We start from the raw sequence: 17,072 nt of genomic DNA, 5'->3' as shown, positions 1-17,072 counted from the left end.
GGGCAGATGGTTTATGTAAAAATATTAATTTTCAGGTTTTTGGTTTTGTATTTTTTTAAGCCTGGGTTTTTTAAAAATTCTCAAATGCATCTGAGTCCAAGTAACTTAGTTAATTCTGATAGCATCTGGATGTCTGGGCTTTTACCCAAACTGAACTAACGTCTGAAACCAGGTTGCTAGATGGTTAAAAGGATTGATAAATAAACATATGATCTTTCACCTAAATTATCAGGTAAAATCCAGGGAGGAAGTGACTAAAAATAATTAGTATCTGAAAATGGTTTGGTGACCAGTATGAATTGAGTTTCTGCTCTCAATCTAGTTTCTAGTGGACTGGTCTCTACCTGATAAAAACCCGCCACAGCAGAAAGGTCAAGTACTGAATGGGTATGAAGGACCTGATCCCCAGATATGTAACTCAACATAACTTCATGGAGCTACACTGATTTACAGCAGGTGAGGATCTGGCTCCGAGACTGAATACCATTTCATTCCTCCAAGGTCAGGGTGAGACATTTGGACAAGACAAGGTGGGAAGCTTATAGTTCCCATTGCTGTTCGTGTTCCTTAAATCATAAGAATTCATTTTTCTTGCGGTACCTATCTTGCACCTTTTACAAGCATTACATAAACTTTTTAAAAAATCAATATACCTTTTTGAAAAAACTGTAGACCATTTGAGATGCATGCTTCATTACATCATCTACTACATGCCCATAGGAGAGAGAGTGCAAACTTTCTCACAGTCTGAAATCCCAAACTGTTTGGTAAGAAGAACATCATCATGACTCTGGAATCTCCTCTTATGATTAGTGTTTCTTGACTCATAGTAAAAAGACTCTCCACTTTCAAGATTCTGCTATTTGTACACAGTATTTTAATGGCATGCTACATTCAATTATTAATTTTCCAACTGTAGTTAGATGCCCTTTAGTACTTTTAAGTAAATGTTTTTTAAAGTATCTATATAAAGAAATTTGTCTTGTCTTAGTCTTCACATCCATAATGCAGTTTATCCATTTTGGTAATCTAAAAGGTGGAGATACTATTGTCGAACATGATTATACATTGTACGGTATCCCGTTAGGTTGAAACTCACTTGTTTTGGATTCAGAACACTAACATAGTCTGGCACTATTGTCATGGCAATAAGTCCCATAGTTCTCACTCTGACATTCTAATGAACAACTCTTATCATTCAATTGCTATTCTGTGAATACTATAACAGCATCTCAAGCATTTTAATAAAAGTGGTGGTTCTGTTCTGTAGCATGAGGCTCTTTACAATCCTCAGATACAGGTAGAGAAAAGAGATTCTCTAATACCGTCCAAATGCTGAAAGGGATTGGGGATAAGAGGGCATGTGTGTCTGCCAATGCCTCTCTAAATTAATTTTGCTAGAGAAGGCCCTACTTGTCCACATTGTTTCAGGTGGTGCCAGTTCAAAACATTAAGCAGTAGTGGGAGTAATATTAGTGTGTGCGCATAGGGGGGAGGGTGTTAAGACAAATTAATATACTTCAAATCAGAGTGTGATATTATAAAAAGAAAATCAATAAAGTTAGCATATATAAAACTAGTGACAGTACTAATATTCATGACATAAGTGTATACATAATCTGTATGAGGAAAACTTCAGGATTACTGATTTGTGTGTGTGAGATTTGTAACTCTTGTCCAGCTACATGGTGGCGGGATGAAAAGGGTGGAGAATGGGCAAGGGTAGGTAGAACAACAAGAACAAAACAAACAAACAAATGCATAAAAACTCCAGCCACTTTCTGAGGTACATAAGTTGAAATTGCTGCTGGAATAAATGGCAGATAAACAATTCATCTATTCTATTTGGATAGACAATGACATTTAAAATGATCTTTGGCTAGGCAGTGGTAAACTATCACATGGAGCAATTACCTTGTTCTTCTGTTACTGAAAATATTTGATGTCCATTTTGTATTAAAACAGATTGTTTCAAGAGGCTGCAAAGAATGAGCATGAGGGAACTGTCTACTCCCAGGTGCCGTATGAGACTCCCCAACACATTAATGGAATATGGAATGTGACACAACGAGATAATTAGAAAGTAGAGAAAAGCTTCTGTACAAAAGAATGTTATGTATTTTAGGAGTTTATTTACAACATTCATCATTTTATTTTGCTACGCCCAAACAATGCAGACGTGTTCAAAAATCTGAAAGTTCTCCTTTGCACAGATATGTAGGCTATGCTCAGCTATGATGCCTACATAATTCAGATTGTAAATTTCTTAGAGTTTGCCCACTGAAATCAGAATGGCTGTTCTATAACTGTTAGCACTTCATTATAAACTAAGGTTTCCATAAATCCTGTCTGAAAGAAAATATATTGCCCATTGCGTGGGTCAAAAGTTTCCTATCTGTTCCAGGAAAATTCCCAGTCACAGTAGAAAAAAACCTGCTGCAAGTCATTGTGTCCTAATCTATAATTAGCATAGGAGGATTCAGCCATGTTATTTCATTATGAATTCTGCCAGTCCACTTCCTTTCTCATATTACTGATCTTTAAGATTAGACAGAATTGCACAGAAAAAAGCTGGGAGAAATTTCCACCCTAACTTTCTCAGGTGGCTCATGAATAGGAGCGGTATGAAATCAAGAAATAGAGAGAAGGAACGAAAATTGTGAGGTACTACTTCATTACTTATTTATTTGTACGGCAGCACCACATTTAGGACCAGACTCCCATTGTGTAAGGCAATGTACAAATGCACAATAAGACATTTCCTGCCCTGAAGATTACTGGGAAAAAAATAAAAAATTACTTAAATCACTTATCAGAGGGGTAGCCGTGTTAATCTGGATCTGTAAAAGCAGCAAAGAGTCCTGTGGCACCTTATAAACTAACAGACGTTTTGGAGCATGAGGTTTCATGAGTGAATACCCATCCGACGAAGTGGGTATTCACCCACGAAAGCTCATGCTCCAAAATGTCTGTTAGTCTATAAGGTGCCACAGGACTCTTTGCTGCTTTTACTAAATCACTTAGGCTGTTAGATCCCATAGACATTTACTCATAGTAACTCATCTAATTTAAGACAACATTCAACAAGCGTGACAAAAAATTGGAGGGAAGAGAGAGGAAGACAAATGGTAACTTTAGTAAATTCACATGGTTACCTTGTCCTCTGCTGTTATTAGCTAGCTAAATTCTAGCTATACACCTGATCCTGCACCTGTGAAGTTAATGGAAGTTTAAATATTTACTTCAGCGAGAGAGAGGAGGATCAAGGCCAAAGTCCACAAAGAGAGACAGTCTACCTGCTCTTGCTTTCGGTGCCTGGACCAGGACTCAGCATGGCCAGGCAAAGTCCAGAGTTACAACTGCAGGGAAAGTCCTGCTCAACCACAGGCTGGAGCGTGCTCATTGGGGCCAGAATCTTCAGGGAATTTATCTGTTATGGTTTAGCAATTGTCCCCCTGAGCATGTGCAAGTTGTGATTTTTCAAAGATTTATAACTGGACCATTTAGGAAGATTTTTATGAGGACAGCAAAAGGCACATCCCTGATAAAAGCCAATCCCCTGCCAAATTTCAAGTCCAAAATCCAAAGTATGGGGGCATGAGAGATGATCAAAGAAAAAAAATCGCCAGTTTCTTTTAATGTGGGGAAAACAAGGTATTGTTCCCGTCTTGTTCTCATAAATGGCTAATCTGTTTTGGCTGAAAATTTCTAAATATGTTCAGCTTGATGCAGATCACCAGCATGAGAAATTTCAGCCCAAATGTTTCAAGTATGGCAAATTCATAAGCAACTGAAAACGAGACCTTATAACAGGAAGTTTCAGCAACCTTAATACTAGGTGGTGCTGCTAGAGCCAACTAATACTGCATCTGTCTTCAGAGTCGTTGGCACATACAATAGAACCTCAGAGTTACAAACACTCGGGAACAGAGGTTGTTTGCTATGGTTGTTCTTTCAAAAGTTTACAACTGAACAATGACTTAATACAGCTTTGAACCCTTAGTATCCAGAAGGAAAAAGGCTGCTTTTAGCCATCTTAATTTAAATTAAACAAGCACAGAAACAGTTTCCTTACCTTGTCAATTTTTTTTAAACTTTCCCTTTATTTTAGTAGTTTACTTTTAACATAGTACTGTACTGCCTTCTCCCTCCCGCCCCCTCCCCCTTTTTTTTGGTCTCTGCTGCTGCCTGATTGTGCACTTCTGGTTCCAAATGAGGAGTGTGTTTGACCTGTCAGTTCGTAGCTCTGGTGTTCATAACTCTGAAATTGCCCTGTGAACAGACTACAGTAGAGATATTTCAGTGTGAGGCAGAATAAGTGTTAGAAAAAAGGGGAGACGCAAACAGGGAAAGGAAGCAAATTTTCTTAACCTGAATGCTCCTTTTCTTGTAAGTATGATTTTGTCTCAATAGGGTGCTGTTCTTCTTTGCAGAATACTGGAACAGTTTCAAATCTGTCCATCTGGGGCTACCTAGCACTAACAACCCACTTACAGAATTTTTCTCCATAAAAATTATCCAAAGCTGTAAGACTAACATATACAGCATGCTAATTAAACAAATTTACTAACAGAAAATAATGTGTGTGTTTGGAACCAGATCTTTCTCATTTTTTACATTTCCAGGGAGAATCCAGACTCTCTCTTCATTCTGGTTGATTTATTTTTTCTGAAAATTTTACACACTCTTTTAGCAAGCATGTCCACCAATGCCTGGCCAATCCTTCTCTTTTAGGAAGCATTTCCATCAAGACAGGGAAATAATCAAATTAACTGCAACAAATTTATTAATAGATCAATTTGACTGCCATATTAGATGTTACCGTCATTGCCTGCCAGTGAATTATTCCATATTTGTTAATATATGCAACCCTAGCAATGTTTTCTGGGATACATCTGCAAAAAGAGAGAGATGAGGACTAAACATGCTGCTTTTACCTCTAGGAACTTTGGACCCTTCCATTTTCCAGGTACGTCCCCTGAAATGAATATTGTTCACTGGCAGAATCTCTCTAAAGTAAAGAGAGTGTCCTAAAAGAGTACAGTAGAAGCCAAAGTTCTGGCATGCAGTTGCTAAATGAGAGTCCCTTGGTCATTAAGAAACTGACTGAATAGGTTCCAGAAAGAAGAGGCAGGGGCAGTTAGAATGGAATACAGGAGAGGGACTCATGCTCACCTGTCAGTGCTATAGGGGCCAAAAATTTAAGAGCAGAGGGAGTTTTGACCTATCTCACACTTGGGAGATGAGACCCGGTGGTAGGAATTGTGGAGGCATGGAAAAGCTATTTCCTTTAAAGAAATTAGTTATTTCATCATAAAAGGAGAAAAGATGCTTTTTATACAAATAAATAAAATGCTCTACAGACCAATTTCTTTATGTTAACATTGATACTGATCTGTTCAGTATTTTGTGCTGTTTTATTGTTTTGTGCATTGCAATAAAACAGCTGGAAAAGTACACATTTGCATATTGTTACATTGCCATTAACAGCATGTCCTACTACAACTTGCACTTGCAGTGCAACAGCACATTTAATACTCCTTAATTCTGTTCCTTTCACAGTGCTATTTGCTCTCTTCTAATTTTTATTTTATGTACCAGGATTGCAATGTTCATTTAGTTTAAAATGTACTTATTTTTTTAACTTAAATTTTACCAAACAAATACAATTATTTCTTATCAGCTGTCCATGTTGCACATAGCTTATGAAATGCATTAATCATTCATAATACATGAAAGTCTATATTTAGCAATGAAAAGAGGAATTGACAATACCAAAATATGTGAAATGTAGCCAAGCTAATATTCCAAGAAAAATCTTATCATTTGACATTTCCTGACTTTGGAACATTTAATTTTGTAACTGTAAAGAGGCATTACTGTTAGTTATTTTAGTTTAATCTTCCTGTGCTTTTAAGGCAAGAGAAGAAGAAATAACTAGAGTTAATCAGCTTACAAATTTCCCAGGCTTTACCCATGGAGTATACAAGTCTCTTGAACTACACTATTCGGCCTATATAGCTAACAAGTTCCACTGGCAATGCCTCTGGAGTTTGTCATCTCCTTAGTTGGAAACTGAGCTGCTTACTGCATATACTGGCACCACTCCCTTTGCTCCAGAACTATTACACATCACAATTTAATCACCTCTTGTTTCAATAGTTCAATTTGTAAATTATTGCAGTCAAATAACTGGTCATTTAATTACCCATGTGCCACATCCATCTTTAAGTATGCAGCTAATAATAGCTGAAAGAAGTTTCTATTGTCCCTGCTCAGTCCTGCATTTTCAAACATTCTTAACTTATTTTAAAAGCAATATATGTCCCAACTCAAAGAAAGTTGTGTGCATTAACAAAACATCTATTTTTAACCTATAATTTTGTTTTCTCCTAACAGGAATCTGCTACTCCAGCAGGCTTAGAATGTCTGGGTTTGGCACTTTTTCCAAATCCTGGGGGAAGGCAAGAGATTCCTCTTGTCTTCTATCCCCAGAACCATCTGAATTGCTCCACAGGCCATACCACCAAAACTATAAAGAACAACAAAAATTTGAAGAGACATCAGGATGAACATTTCCCACCTCCAGGAAAAAAGAATGAAAATAAAATGCAGATGCATCATCTCCTCTCTCTGACCAGAAAATCTGCAAAAGAAGGATCAACTGCCATCTCTGCGCAGCCAATCATTTACCAAACACAGAATACCTACGACAATAGATAAAGGAGGATGATGATGGAGAGGACAAAGAAGATGAAATTACAGTTAGGATATTACTGTATCTATTTTCTCATTCTCTAGCACAGCAAACCACTGCTCCATCAGTCTTGGAACTGAACAACAGCAAGCAGTAAAGAACATCCTCGATCAATTAGGAAGGAGACATGAAAACATCCCAGATGTAAACATAGTTTCAAGACAGACAGACTAACATTTGTACAAGGGAAGACTGAAGGAGATTACTTTTGAAAGCAGCATCTGACAAAAGCATCCATGTTGTAGTGTTTCATGAATGAGCGTATGGATGCCCAAAGGCTTTTAAGCAAAGTATGCTGTCATGGGATAAGAGGAAAGGTCCTCTTGTAACAAGGTAACTTGTTAAAAGATAGGAAACAAAGGGTAGGAATAAATGGTCAGTTTTCAGAATGGAGAGAGGTAAATAGTGGTGGTCCCCCAGAAGTCTGTACTGGGACCAGTCCTATTCAACATATTCATAAATGATCTGGAAAAAGGGGTAAACTGTGAGGTGTCAAAATTTGCAGACAATACAAAACTACTCAAGATAGTTAAGTCCCAAGCAGACTGCGAAGAGCTACAAAAGGATCTCACAAAACTGGGTGACTGGGCAACAAAATGGCAGATGAAATTAAATGTTGATAAATGCAAAGTAATGCACATTGGAAACCATAACCCCAACCATACCTATGAAATGATGGGGTCTAAATTAGCTGTTATAACTTAAGAAAGATCTTCGCATCCCAGTGGATAGTTCTCTGAAAACATCCACTCAATGTGCAGCGGCAGTCAAAAAAGCTAACAGAATGTTGGGAATCATTAAGAAATGGATAAATAATAAGACAGAAAATATCATATTGCCTCTATATAAATCAATGGTACACCCACATCTTGAATACTGTGTGCAGATGTGGTTGCCTCATCTCATAAAAGATATATTGGAATTGGAAAAGGTTCAGAAAAAGGCAACAAAAATGATTAGGATTATGAAACGGCTTCCATATGAGGAGAGATGAAAAAGACTGGGACTTTTCAGATTGGAAAAGAGATGACTAAGGGAGGATATGAGAGATCTATAAAATCATGACTGCTGTAGAGAAAGTAAATGAAGAAGTATTTACTCCTTCTCATAATACAAGAACTAGGGGTCACCAAATGAAGTTAATAGATGCAGGTTTTAAAAAAAAAGGATGTATTTTTTCACACAACACAAAATTAACCTGTGGAACTCCTTGCTAGAGGATGTTGTGAAGGCAAAGACTATAGCAAGGTTCAAAAAAGAACTAGATAAGTCCATCAATCGCTATCAGCCAGGATGGGCAGGGATGGTGTCCCTAGCCTCTGTTTGCCAGAACCTGGGAATGGGTGATAGAGGATGGCTCACTTGATGATTATCTGTTCTGTTCATTCTCTCTGGGGCCCCTGACATTGGTCACTGTCAGAAGACAGGATACTGGGCTAGATGAACCTTTGGTCTGACTCGGTATAGCTGTTCTTATGTTCTAAATAATTGTCTGACAAATCTTGAAAAGAGGCTCTGTATTTCTCTGCCCACTAAGTAGTCATTCCCCTGATGGAATGAGCAATGATATCTTTCCCCATTGGTTCTAAAGGTGATTTAGTAAGTGCTTGTAATACAAGATTGAAACTCCACCTTTCCACTGGGCATTGGATTGGGGACATTTGAGGCAATACTACTTTTAGAAAATGGGAGTTACGTGGATGAAGCAGATGACTAGAAGTAAAAGGATAAGACTCATGATTATCAGGACTGAGACTTGCAAGTTCAGACCCTTATGAAGGTCCAGAAGTTCTTCTGTGATGAGTCCAGAGCATTCATCTTCCTTCTCATGCACCATCAATACTAAATCTTCGATATACCAATATAAGCTTGGCTGGTGGAAGGTTTTCTGAATTTGAGAAGAAAGTCATCCAACTGTTGGGAGAACTAGGTTTTAGGAATTATGACTACTTAGATACCATGCAGTGAACCTCAGATGTGGTAGGTGTAGGTAGCTTAAGGGGACCAGTGAATAAGATATTAGGAGGTATAATGTCCACCATGGATACTACCTGTAACATACTTCAGTCTGAAAAACCAAGGGCTACTTGTTCAGTGATGGTCCTCAGATTGCAAAATATCTTGGCTGTTCCAGGGTCAAAAGATATTCTTGGCAATCCAGCTATCATGAAGAACAACTGAAGACTTTGACATGCTGATGTCTGGGGTTACTAAGGAATTATTTGATTAGTGCTTGAATTTTGACGTAAGAGTTCACAAGTTGGGATAAAGGTGCTCTTCACTACTTACTATTGCACTGCATAGGAGTGTACTGCATAGGAGTCCTAGTCATGGACTAGGAACACAAAGTGTTAGATGCTGTACAAACAGAGAATAAAAAGACAGTCCTCTGCCCTAAAAAAACTTACAGTCTAAGTTTTTTTAGGGCAGAGACAAGAGATGGAAACTGACAGACTGACAGGAGAGTACAAGGAAACAATAAAATAATATTGGTCAGTATGATAGGCAGTGGTCTCACCACACCATTGGCTTAACCTTTGTCAAAAATTTTGTAAGTAACACAGAAAAAGAATTTTCTAAAGAGAATAATTAAGTATACCTCTACCGCAATATAACGCTGTCCTTGGGAACCAAAAAATCTTACCACATTATAGGTGAAACCGTGTTATACTGAACTTGCTTTGATCCACCGGAGTGTGCAGCCTCACCCCCCCGGAGCACCGCTTTACCTCGTTATATCCAAATTCGTGTTATATCGGGTGGCGTTATAGCGAGGTAGGGGTGTATCTTTAATATATTTACAAGGAACACATCCCCCAAGCTTGAGGAACAGCAAAGTTGCATGTTTGAAAGTTTAACAAGTGGGCAATGGAGGATGGCATCATGGGCCAATCAGAGGCTGGATTTGTTATCACAATAACAAATCAGACAATAGGTAGGGTTGGAATAGGCTGGAAAGGTCCTTGAGAGTTAAGACAAGTAGCTTATGTTTGACGAGACAGAGAAGGGGAACCCAAGCAGAAGGATGCAAAGAAAGAGCTGAAAGGGTCAAAGCAATTGGTTAGGAAAATCTTTGTAGCAAGATTCTGAATGGATATAATCAAGACAAGATTGCATTTGTCAAGGCCAGAGAAAAGGACTTTTCAATAACTAAAACACAAGATGATGAGAGCCTGGACAAAAGTTTTAGCTGTGTGGATAGGTAGTAAAGGCCATATCCTAGACATGTTATGTAGAAAGAATCTGTAACCTATGGACATAGCCTAGATGTGATGACCTAGAGGGTTCTGTGTCAAGATGATGCCCAGGTTATGAACCTGAGGGGCAAGCAAGCTGATGGTGTTTTCTACAGTGATTGTGAAATGAGGTAGCAGAGAGCTGGTGTTTTTTGGTTGGAAATTTTCTTTGCGGTGGAGGGGTGTTAAGAGCTCTGTTTTATCCATGTTGAGCTTGAGCTGATGGCTAGACATTAACAAGAAGATGTCAGAGACACACTCTGAGATTTTGGTTTGGTCAGAAGCAGACAGGTCTGGAGCAGAGAGGTAGATCTGTGAGTCATCAACATACAGATGGTAGCTGAATTTGTCTTTGAGATAAGACAGAGGGTTAAGAGGAGAGGACCAAGGATACACAGAGATAAGAGATAGAGCAGGGATCGGCAACCTTTGGCATGTGGCTCGCTAGAGTAAGCACTCTAGTGGGCCAGGCCGGTTTGTTTACCTGCCACATCTGCAGGTTCAGCTGATCGCAGCTCCCACTTCCTACGGTTCACCATCCTAGGCCAATGGGGGCGGTGGGAAGTGGCACGGGGTGAGGGATCTGCTGGCTGCCGCTTCCCACCACCCCCATTGGCCTGGAGCGGTGAACCATGGCCAGTGGGAGCCACGATTGGCCAAACCTGCGAATGCGGCAGGTAAATAAACCGGCCTGGCCCACCAGGGTGCTTACCCTGGCGAACCGTTTGCCAAAGGTTGCCGATCCCTGATATAGAGGGTTAAGAGGAGAGGACCAAGGACACAGGCCTAGAGGTTGGATGAGGAGGATTCTCCAAAGGACACACTTAAGGAGCAATTAGAGAGATCAGAGGAAAACCAGGAGAGGACAGAGTCACAAAAACCAGCAGAGGATAACATTTCAAGAAGAGCATGGTCAGTAGTATTAAAGGCAGCTGACAGGTCCAGGAAGATATGGATGGATTACTTGTTCTGAGATCTGGCGGGGCAAAGTCATTACAGACTTTGGTGAGAGCAATTTTATTTGACTGCAAGGGATGGAAGATGGAGTGGAAAAAGGTCTAGGATGGAACTTGAGAAAAGGAACTTTAGACAGCAATTGTAAGTAGTATGTTCAATGAGCTTAGAGATGAAAGGGAGAAGAGGCAGTAGTTGGAGAGGCAAGTGGGGTCAAGTGTGGGTTTTTTTTAATATGGTAGAGACTAAAGCATGTTTGTATTTTAAGAGGAAAGAGCAAAAGGAGAATGATCAGAGGTGTAGCCGTGTTAGTCTAGATCTGTAAAAAGCATAGTTAACACAGATTCTGAATGTATCCTGGCTTCACGGGAGATCAGAGTTCTAACCAAACCCTTCCCACAGTCCTATGTGAGATGGACACTTGCAGCAGGCAGCACAGATTCATTGACCTAAGGTAAGTAGTTTAAGATCAGTTCATATTTATCAAATAAAAAAACAGAAAAATAAATAAGCAATGAACTACTGATATTAATAGGTCTCTTCAGTTTCTGCAACTTGCTCTTCTACCCAGCCTCCACCTGACGGAGCTTATTCTAGAATGCGGGTTTCTCAGCCTAAGGGATTGCAAACTGTCCCGGAGGATCACAATCACCCTAACTTTCTCTATGGATACATAAGAGGGTAGTTCCGCAACCATTCCTGTAAACTGTTGCAAAATGGGTCACAGTATAGAAAAGAATGCCTCATTATTATTATCCTTTCCCTGAGTGACGTTACACAGCTAAATTATTATTAAACATAATACAGCCAAACCACCCCGAAGAACAGATATGCTGATTAGCAAGTTTAAAAGCAAGCAGTGATGTCTGCAAATCAATGGTAAAACTAATATGCCCTTGCTGTCCTGCTAACCATCATAAACTAGAAATGCCTGGAAGGAATAGTAAGAGTTATTCACATTTCCTTGCCGTAGTAATTTCTTCCCCTAAATAAGGGAAAGAAAGCACCAGTTTCTCAGTCAGTGTCACATACTACTTGTTCTCCTTTGTCATCAACATGCATGTTTTAGCTCAGATCTTTTGAAAACACTGGTAGATGTTGTAGCATGTTTTGGAGGCTAGGTTTGGGTATTGTATTGCAGCCACATAGCAGAATTGGTATGTACAAGGAATTGCAAAATATAATGACAACTTTGTAAACCACAGATCTGTACAGAGCTCTTAGTGTAATCAGATGTATTTTTCATAACAGTTCATTTTAATCATATTAGGCAGGCAGACTGAAATGATGCAAAGTAGCTCAATTATAATCTTTAAAAGCCCAAAGAAAGGTAGGAAAAACTATGAAGGAATATAAAAAATAATTTCAGATGAACTCAAATATGAAGATATAAAACTATCCTAACAATCACTACTGTAAACATATAAGTTACAATAACAGACTTTCAGTAAGATAAGTATGAAGACACTCACCTTCACACTAGACATACACATTTTAAAGGTAACAATTCATTCAGACATTCATTGCTACAGTAAAAATCAACCAAAGCATCAGTCTTTCACACGTTAGTAGTCTATATATCTTAATAGATTTGACCAGACAAAACACTAAAGTGTCTGAAATAAAATTTACATGGCACCTTAAAATTTTAAAATCTATTGTATGAAATAAGAGATCTTTACAACATACATAGTGTTAGGAGACCTTTGCTGTTATCCTTAGTTCTTTCCCCTGACCTTCTCATAGCAAAGGATTATCAAAAAGTCTGTAGTTGCCCAATATGGACATCATTTAAAAAAAGAGAAAAAAACAACAAATTAATGGGGGAGGCAGTTTGGGTTAGAGGCCCCCAAGAGACCCCAACCCCACAACAGAAAACAAAATTTGTCCCTTACTGTGATGTCTGAGTGAGAACCCTAGGGTAGCAGTAGGGGAAGGCAGAATCCCTGCCCCAAGAATTTACAGGCCCTGATCTTGCAAGCTAGTCTTCACAGGCTGACCCTTTCAATGGGCTTCACATGGGTTCAGGAATCCACTTGTACAAAACAGCTTGCAGGATTAAGGTCAAAAAGTCAAACAGGCAGAAACTGATGAAAGAAGCAGAGGATAGTAATGAAATACATCAATAAAATGGTCAAGGTGATCACTGACCACCTAAGAATGCAATTTTTTTTTAATAAGAATGTTTTTTGTTTTGGTAAAATAGATTATGCTGAGCTGCCCATAACCCTTCTATATCAGCCAATCGTAGGAATCCCATGGGTCCCAATATGGCCATTGCAAGAGTCCATAAGGAAGCAGGGATTGTATACAAGGTTGGCTCCACCACCCTTGGTGACCCGCAAGGCCCTCCCTGAAGGAAGGCGGATTCCCAAAAAGGCATGTAGGAGAACCCTTCATGGAAACCTAGACGACCAGTTGGGAAATGTCATCCTCCACATCCAGCTCTTGGGGGGTGGGACAGTCAATGAGAACGGAGGAGACTCCTGTTCCATGGAATGGCCACTCAGAGACTGAGGTCTCAATACTAAGAGATGCTCAGTACCTGACAAGGTCCCTTGAATATCAGAACTCCTGAAGTACCACAAAGGACCCTGGTACCAAGACCACAGCCAAGGTTGCCATAGCTGGACCCAACAGTACTGGTGATGATGTGCATACTGCATGCATTGCAGATGCCAGGTGCTGATGCACGCTCAGTACTGAGGATATCAATTGTACAGACAAGTCTCCTGGGGGAAAAGAGAGAGAAAAATAATCCTCTCACCTAAAACTAACTATACTAAACATTAAACAGTAACTTACAACTATAAACTAATTTTGAAGAAAAAGAAAACGCCGAATACACTCTAGGCAGGGCAGCAGAGAAGGAACTAAGGGTCGTTTGCCTGCACACCCCTATATAGCTGTAGTGTCTGTCATGACGGGGCATGTATGGGCCAAACAGATGCTGCTAGCTAGAAATCTCCTAACCAGGGCTCTAGAGGAGCATGTGCATCTGAAACGGAGTAGCCATAGGGACACTATTCAAAGAACGTCTCTTGGCACTCTGTCATGAACCAGCACTTTTTTTTTTGGTCAATTTTCTCATTTCTCCTCTTTTCTATTTTCCTAGTGTAATTTTTGTTTTCACATGCTTTTGCTGACTACTCACTTCTTCCCTGCATCTCAACTCAGCTCTAGCAGCTCATATTCTCAATCCCTTCTTCCATTCACAACGTTACCAGTTGCTAGGTGTACAGAATGAGCAGAGCTCATTGTCGTGGGAACGAAGACTAGAAGCTTGGATGCGTGGTCTGTCTTCTGAGCAGCTCCTGCAGACAGCTATGTTAACAGTGACAACAGAAGTTGGCAGGGAAAGTGGCTGGCTTTTGAGAAGGCACCTGCTGCTTTCCCTGTGAACAGCACACCATGTTTGGGTGGATCTGCAACTTTCTGCACCTAAATTTATTCTTCTATGCCCCTTAGCTCCTTGAACTAGTCTAGCAACCCACAGGTTGCAAAACATTCTGCACAGTGCAAATGTCCATATTATTACATTAAATAGTTTAAATACTTTTCATTTATAAAGTATTCATCCTTAATTTTATTATTTCAAATACTAAGATCAAAAGTGTCAATAAAAGAATTTATTCTGACTAGTAAACTCCTTGAAGTGGTAGGAAAAATGTAATTTTTATGATTAAACAACCTGACAGTACTCTATTGAACTCCTGACAGTTTAAAATGTATCCTGTCAGCCTCTACCAACCTGCTTGTCAATGCATAAAACCCAGATAATGGCCAGGTAGAGCTATGTACTATTTTTAGATGAGTTAGCACAGCTAGTTAATGGTTAGCTGATGTTTCATACATGAACCCAATTTTTCTGAAGTTTAGAAGTCGGTCATTTTCACAGTTATTGTCCTGAAACTAGATAAACAAGTTGTCCATAAAGATGACTTTTTAAAATGTAGTTCTTTTCATTTTTTTCTATTTCATGATTACACACACCAATATCAGATCCTTATTCATTCAGACAGGACACGTAAATCTAGACTCCTGTTTCAACTAGATGTCTAAGCCATACTGATTGGTAAAGTTCTGAAGATTACAACATGTGGTACTGTTAACTTGAAACTAAACTATATCTCTTATGGGACAGATATAACTTGAAATTACCTACCATTCCACAGGATAGTTAATTAACAAGCTTTAATTAACTCGATGATCTTCAAGAAGCTATCCCATTAAAAAAATGGGAGTGGAGGCTAAGAAAGCTGGAGATAAGTTTACATGTGATCACCAACTCAAAAATAAACGAGTAATTAAAAATGGAACACAGGTTGGTAAGTCACCAAAACTTACCATTATTTTAAATGTCTAGTCAGAGGCTTTATGTGATGGACATTGGTGATGTCAAACTAGTATACTAATTAGCAGAGAAGCTAAGAATTGAATTGGCACAGAGACAAGTTACTCTTTCTCCTAATGGAAATCCCTGCAAGTTACGGTTGAGGTGCAAAGACAGAGCAAAGTAGATAAAATATGAACTGTTGTTGCATGTTGCATGAACTTCAGCTTCAGTGTTATCATTTCTAGCATTTTCCACAAACTATATTCAATTATAAGATAATAAAGTCAAATGTAAAAGAACACAAGTGTTATAACAGTTTTAACAAACACGATATCGTAGTATGTTGAATGAAAAAAACAGCATGAGGTTTCACGTTTTATTTTGAACAGGTAGATTAACAAAGCATTTAAAATCCTGTTTATGGGAGGAAAAAAACAACAAAATTTAACATGAGAGAGATGAGGAAGATTGATGATAGAGTAAAATTCAATGCCTTTGTTACCCACAAGAAGTATTTTGAAATATATAGGAACTATTTTTAAAAGGAAACAAGGTAGAGAAGGACTTGGCACTAGTCACTCGGCAAAATTCTATGGTGACATGGATGTAGGGGGGAGAATTAGGCAAACTCCTGCTAACCTATATTTCTTTAGACAGCTACAGATTATCATTGTCTCTCTACCACCTTCCACAGCAAGTCTATGAGAACGACAAACTTTATAAAGGAGACGATGTTTCTAGAAGCTATGAAAAACTATGAGTTTGAGACAGTAATAGCTCCTTTCAGCAGAAAAGGATATCAGTACTTTAGCCAACCAAGATCATTAAACACTTGCTGCAAGAGATCCTGACAAGGATCTTTGCTGAAGTGCTGTAAGGCAGACACAGTATGAATTATTAGATGTAGCAAAGAAACAGGCCTAAAATGTAAGGGATAATGTTGAGGCCTTTGGGATAGCATTAACAGCTTGTCTGAAACATTCTGGACACAATTTCTTTGCCTCGTATGTAAAGGAGGAAAACTTTGACTTTCATTAGAATTCAAAGGTGTGAATACACTTGCCATACACTCAAGTGCAGGATGAGATCTGAAATGGTTTTACATATTCGACTAAGTCCAATACATTGATCTCTCTTGACTTCTTCCAAATAATAGTTCTTCATCAGTTGAACAAACAGAATAAGTATACTCTGGTGGCTAATCAGTTTGCATGTATAGTAGACACTAGGCCAAAAGACAAGATTAGAAGTGCTGTGTCCCTATACAACAAAAATAAATAAATAAATAAAACAACAGCGAGCTTCTGATGGGGACCTATCTTAGGATGCTTACTGATATCCTTATGATCCAATTGCAGTACATCTTCTAGTTTCCTTTCTGTTCCTACACTGGCTTTTAGTTTGTTCCCCGATCCAATTTCAGGTGTTTGCTTTAACCTAGAACGCTATATAGTTTGGGTTCTGTATACCTCAGAGATTTGGGCAGTTGTAATCAGATGAGGTTCTTAAATTAGAAGCTCCTTAGTTAGGAGGGGGCTAGAAACAGGGTGTTTTCAGCAAGGTGTCCCTGTTTTTAGAGTTCAGCTCATGTCATGCTGCAAGGCCTATCTGGTCACCCATGCTTGCATCCCCACCACCCCCTATAAAGGATTGATTAATTAACTGTGAGGGATCCAGGAGGCTTTTTGAATATTGATCCAGATTACTCAGACATATGAGAGTCTCGGTAGCAGTTTAAAAGACAGCATTTTCTTACACTTATCAATTGCACAACTCATGCTATGTCAGC

The 17,072-nt window shown here is 38.9% G+C and overlaps 1 protein-coding gene across 8 annotated transcripts in view; it reads right to left on the bottom strand.

Annotated features, from left to right (window-relative positions):
- Window positions 1-17,072, bottom strand: part of WASF1 (WASP family member 1) — a 234,296-nt gene that overhangs the window by 117,199 nt on the left and 100,025 nt on the right. Inside the window, exon 2 of one of the 8 annotated variants that reach the window (XM_050951390.1) lies at window positions 13,493-13,679. The exons of 6 other annotated variants lie outside the window; for them this stretch is intronic. The gene's annotated coding sequence lies outside the window, so the exon portion shown is untranslated. Of the gene's footprint in view, window positions 1-13,492; window positions 13,680-17,072 lie in introns of those variants that run through there. One more of the 8 variants, XM_050951385.1, reaches the window with a different exon arrangement.

This window comes from Gopherus flavomarginatus, chromosome 4 (genome assembly GCF_025201925.1).
Source record: "Gopherus flavomarginatus isolate rGopFla2 chromosome 4, rGopFla2.mat.asm, whole genome shotgun sequence".
NCBI classification, from domain to species: Eukaryota; Metazoa; Chordata; order Testudines; family Testudinidae; genus Gopherus; species Gopherus flavomarginatus.
Note: the sequence above shows the minus strand (reverse complement) of the source record. Positions and strands in the feature narration are given on the sequence as shown.